Source organism: Pinus tabuliformis, chromosome 1_2 (assembly GCF_031772625.1).
Source record: "Pinus tabuliformis cultivar Carrire ecotype Pingquan chromosome 1_2, CPIR1, whole genome shotgun sequence".
NCBI lineage: Eukaryota > Viridiplantae > Streptophyta > Pinopsida > Pinales > Pinaceae > Pinus > Pinus tabuliformis.
The window spans coordinates 1,054,195,989-1,054,201,988 of record NC_142298.1 but is presented as its reverse complement, the minus strand read 5'-3'; the positions used below and the strand labels follow the sequence as shown (position 1 = coordinate 1,054,201,988).

Here is a 6,000-nt window from a genome sequence, read left to right as displayed (position 1 = left end):
GTTTTCCAAATGCAATCGAATGGTATATCCAATTCCTTATTTATCATATGCATAAGAACTACAAAGATTCATGATGAATTAATGAATTACTGAATTAGTTCAAATAATACATCATGTATGCAAGCAAACAATTATTATCATAAATAGTAAGATAGGTTGCCAATCTAAGATTATAACTATTTGTTCCTATGCAAACTTCAGTTCTCATATTATATCTAAACTTAAACCTGTAGAATAGTCTAAGCAGACTTTTAAATGAATTAGCACTCAAGATTCAACAATAGTGCATGAATCAAATTATTAACTCATACATTCAAAATATAAATTGAAAGACTTGAATAAGAATTTATTTCAATTAAATTTTGTAAACAATAGTGCTAAACATCATTAACTGAAATAATTCTTTATTAATAAATGAAATCAAATTACAGATTCTCACAGTATGGTAGTAGTACACAATGTTATGGACCTGTAATCGATCTTTGCTTGTAGCAATGGCCTCCTCCTTACAACAATAGTACAGAATAAAAAATGAGTTTCTCTACAAATAGATGAAAACACAACAATATTGATCCTCCTTTCCTCGATTCCTCTCACCTACAATTCTAAATCCCCATTACAATAATGCTTTTAAGAAATCTGGAATTGCAGAGAAGAGAAGCCCCCATTTTTGTCATGTGTACTCAAGCTCCTTTTATAAGCCCTTTGAGTTTGTTTAGCTTCCTAGACTTGATGCTCCAAATTCTGCATCATCCACCTGCCACCTCAAAAATCCACTTTATCAATTATAAATTAAATTTAAGACAAATTTTGTAAATTAATCAATAAAAATAAGATTTAAATAACAAAAAATACTAAAATATATTAAAAATAAAAAATATTAAAAAATCTAAATAGTAAAATCAAACTAATATAAATCATAAAAATAACAAAAGTAAAATAGGCTCTAAAATATGTTAGAAATACAAAGTACAATAAACTTAAAATAAAACTATTCCAATTATAGTCAAATTGTAATAAGCTAAGATTATTTTTAACTAAACCAAAGAAATAACACAAAATATTTAAGCAATTAACAACTGGCCAAATACAATAATTCGACGGCAGATTTAGTATTGAAATGAAACGAAACGATCAAAGTAGCCAAATCCCACATTTTTCTCATAATTTAAAATGACGAGGCTTGTAGAAACGCGTGGCGCCTGGGGGTTGTATGTTGCGCTGTCATTTGAGTTGTGTATGATGGCGTAGTTTTGTGTGAGCTCATCCACTTTCTATTTACACAACAATTACTAAATGACTTTCTAAAGTGTAGGCTTCGTTCATATTTAAATCCTTTTTCATCTTTATTCTTATGGTGGAATTACATATAAGGTTGGTTAGTAAACTTTTTGTTTTTGTTAATATATGAAATGCTATGTTTTATTTTATAATTTTATTTTTTTATATACAATGTAATAATTTTCATATATTTTTACTCAAATTACATATTTACATTATATGTTAAATTTAGTTGATATTTACAATTTATGATTTTTGTGCACTTGTCCAGTCATGAAGAAGGGAGACAACCAATGCAACCCAAACATGAAATGTGAGATGATGTGACAACAAAAAGTGTCGCATGACCAATGTCATCATGAATACAAAAGGTAAACATTAAGCAAACAAGGAAACAATTGCAACAACCAAGACATGATCAAATCTTGAAAATTTTCCAAAGCCAAGTACTAAAGACCGAAGGAACCATGGGTCACCAAGATGCTAAAGAAGGGAATTTTATGAAATTGAAATGGAGGGTCCCCATATTTTGTGAAAAAATTATGGGGGGGTTGTTGGCCAACAACAAAACCGCATCGTCGGTGCGACTGATGGGTTTGAAGCCGCAACGTCATTGCTCTGGTGATGTCGCGGCTCGACCTCGGGCCAGGTCGCACAGTCCACGTGTTTGTTTCAATAACATGTGGTCTCGGGAATGGTCTCGGTGCGGGTTAGGTCATGACAGATGCATGCACCATGCGTCTATTTGAGGAACATATGTGCATACGACACATCTGTGATGACCATAGTTGCGCACTAGTTTAAAAAAATGATTTTTTATAGCCTAAAAGGCTAAATTTTTCTTTGGTATCCTTGATGCCAGGATGGGAATGCTCTGCAGAGAGCGAGATTGGCAGCCACTGCGATTAGCAGTTGCAGAGGATCCTGTGGTTAGCAGGACATTGGCTCGTTGGGGGTTGTTGAAGTTCCTTCAGAACTCCCTTTTGAGATCACATGATAAATTTTTGCGATTTCTTGTGTAGTTATGGGACGTGGATCGATAAATCTTCGTCATTCAAGGGTCTGATCTGCTGATCAATGTGACAATGAACATCTATTTTTTCACTGGGTTGGTACCTCGAGGAGAGGTTTTGTCGTATCCCTTGCCAGCTGGGCAGGTGAACATACAGAGATGGGCAGAGGCTCATTGTGGGTCCAACCCTATAGAGGATGGCTATATCAGAGTACCATCCATCCTAGATCTTATGGAGAAAGTGATGCTATCCATGATTGTGTGATTGGTGGGTTCGGCTGCTCCTCATTGGGTATCGAGGCCCACAATTTCGGTGTTGCTGAGGTTACAAGCAGGGCACTTTTTTGATTAGGTTGGTTTGGTATATAGGGGGGTGGTCTCCCAGCTGACAGAGGTGTTGCAAGGTTTGTCTGGGATTTTTTTCTATGCCAGCATCTTGTGTAAAATTTTATACAATAGGGTCATGATGTTATGACTGTTTATAGAAGTTCCCCCAGGTCCGACTAGGGAGCCTAGGATGAGACAGTGGGCACCTGTGATGCAATGAGCTAGAGGAGTGTAGCGAGTCGTTATTGGAACGCCGAGGTGGAGGGTTACTTTTTGTCCAACCCTTAGATGATTTTGGATTTTCCGTATCGTGGAGAGGACTTTACGAGTGATCCGGATATGGGGCATCCCTCCGGTGATGCTTGGGGGCCAGCAGGTATGCGACATGTTTTATTTCTGCTTTTCAATTTTTTGACATGTATATTTTACGATGCGTTTTTGTTTATGTGATGTTGATATCATGTCTTTGTTGTTGTAGATGTGGGACCACGTGGGCGACCACTTTCCTATTTGGTAGGAAATGATCCACGACGCATGAGGGTGGCTGGAGATCCAGTTGTGCCGCAACAACGGTGAGATATCCAGGAGGAGGAGCTTGAGAGGTCAATGCAACATTAGTGACTTGAGATTGGTGGTCCCTCTGGTGAGGGGACGAGCTCATCTGCTGCCACGGAGACAGAGAGACATCAAGAGTGTGTTGATGCAGCAGAGGCATCAGCTAGAAGTTGTGGTGACGCGACTCCGAGACTATGAGGATGGTTAGGGCCAAGATGAGGCTTTGATGAGGGTTATGCCCAAGGATGGTTGGGTGAGATTGGGAGAGGTGGTGGTGGAGACAAAGATGGCGCGTAATTGGGCACACAGACTAGTTCTTCGGCACATCACAATGGAGTGGCCATCGTTGGCCCGATTTTGGAACCTGATGCAGAGATTGGTCCTCAGGAGAGAGGGGGAGGGTCATGATCCTAGATTTATGTGATAGGATGCATGTAATAGGGAAAACACCCATTACGATGATTCTCCCCTGTTTTTTGGGACTTATTTTTCGTGGCCATGAGCCAATAGATGTACAACCATTTTTTGTACACATATATTTTTGATTTGTATATACAAGATTATTTTTTGGTGGCTCTCATGATGTGTCTTATGTGTCTATATTTTTTATCTATTTCTAAATTTTCTTGAGATGGATATTATGCTTATGGTTTATGTATCTTGATTGTTATATATATGTGATGCATGCCAGTCTAGGACTTTATTAGCTATGCGACCAGTTGTATTCTTTTGATCCCTTGGTATATGTGTAAATGTGATATGATCAAAATTTCGAGCTAACCTTTTTGTGTGCAGATACTTCCAAAAAAGGCGTGAATCACAAACCTAAAAGGTCTTTTTCAACTGTAATACAACCAACCGGGAATCAAGAAATACATGCAAGCGACGGATACCTAAGTGGGAGGCATTGGCCAAGAGACCTATGACGATGTCATATTCAGCTTGATTGTTGGTGGCTGACCTGATACAAAGTCCATTAAAGAGATGAGGTGTCCGACCAGGAGAGTATATGGCTTAGGCTATGGCAGTGAGGTTTTTCAACCATCGAGAGGCACCATCAGCAAATCCGTGATGATAGGTTGGTGGATGATCCATCTATGACACATGATGAGAGAGTGATTTTAGAGTGGGTACATGATGAGGTGATCATCATACAAAAAATAAGTCATGGTGCATACATGTACATTCTAGGGCTACTTGAGCATTTTTATGGGTGAAATTTTTTGAGGTAGAGACCATTGATGGGATTTTTTAGGCAAGTCCCATCGGGATCTGATAAGATGTATGCCCCCTTGAGGAGGCAATGTTTGATAATGTATGGGCCCTTCCATAATGTTTCGAACTTCCCGGGTCCTACCGCTTCTTGGGAAACATCGTAGCGGAGGACTAACTCCCCTTCGATAAATGTCCAAGGGGTGATGTTATGATCTAATGAGGCTTTGACCCTCTTTTTGTGTGCTTTGTTATTCGGGAGATATTCTCGTCGACTTTCATTGAAAAGATTCAGCTATACTAGCCTTTGTTCCAAAGGTTTGGTGTCAGTGAGAAGCTCGATGGCTGAGTGTAAGGTAGGGATCTCAAACTCTATGGGAATTACAACATCGACCCCATATACTAGTTTGAAGGGTGTTAACCCTGTAGATTCCTTGACCATTGTGCGGTAAGCCCACAGGGTTGATAACACCACGTGGTGCCAATTGGTTTTGTGATTTTTTACCATACGATGCAACATTGTCTTAAGAACCTTGTTGATAACTTCTACCTGGTCGTTGGTCTGAGGGTAGTATGGGGAAGCAAACTCATGAGAGAAACCAGGTGTTTGATTCAGGTGAATATTGGTGGCCACGTGCTTATTCCACCTAGACCTTTAGCCAGATTCATCTCTTTCCTTGTGTATTTTAGCATTTACTATTTTTAGCAGCTTTTTGTGTCCTAAAGTTCTAGAGAAATTTTGATTGCCTAAATGGCGTTTTTTTAGGTCCGCTGTAGGCCCATAGCCTGCTGCAAATCCTGTAGTACTTGGAGAGACCTTTCCAACAAGATATCGTACACGCCAAACAGAGATAATATGACCAAGTTACGACCTCGGGAAGTTGGTTACCCAACTAACCCTAATGGGGCACACAAAATCTTGGCGTTACATCTCTTGGGGTTAGGGTTTTGGTTGTTTAGGGTTTTCTCTTGTTTTTCGATAATAAATAGACCCTTGAGCATCATTGTAACATAGTTCAGAGGCATGTAGCCACCACATCTCTTCTCAAAGATAAGTTGTCATCGCCCAAACTATTTTATTTCCATTCTATTTGTAAGCATATTTCAATATTATGATATTAATGAAATGAAGTGTTATTTCTGCTGCATCTTTGTATTTATGGTTATGTCTATAATTTGTTGTGTTCATGTTTAAGTTCAGATCAATGGTATCAGAGCAGTCTGTTCATTCTCTTCTTTTTTTTGCATGTCCCCAATGAGGTCAGGTTATAAGGAGTTAGGGCTCGATTTGGTTGAGCCTTTGCAAAACCAACCTCGCAAACCCTGATGGCCTCCCATGGCGGAAGAAAAGAAAGATGATGGGGTAGGAGATCCTTTCAAAATATGGATTGAGGAAGCCCACAAGCGATAGATGAACGCGATGATGGATAACTTTGCCCAGATCCTTCGATTGCTACCCACGGGTGACGCATCTTCATCCAGCAGCCACTGTAGAGGCACCACTCCTTTTAAGGTACAAGTTAACTTTGATATTCTCATATTTGAGGGCCAGATAGATGCAGACGTTGTAGATGAATGATTGAATCTTTTGGAAGGATATTTTTCAGTTCATG

The 6,000-nt window shown here is 39.1% G+C and overlaps 1 long non-coding RNA gene across 2 annotated transcripts in view; it reads right to left on the bottom strand.

Annotated features, from left to right (window-relative positions):
* Nucleotides 1-450: 450 nt before the first annotated feature.
* The window catches only part of LOC149209755 (uncharacterized), a 67,400-nt gene continuing 61,850 nt past the window's right edge, over nucleotides 451-6,000 (bottom strand). For both annotated transcript variants that reach the window (XR_016252880.1, XR_016252881.1), the window contains one exon: nucleotides 451-757. This is a non-coding gene — a long non-coding RNA (uncharacterized LOC149209755). The remainder of the gene's footprint in view (nucleotides 758-6,000) is intronic.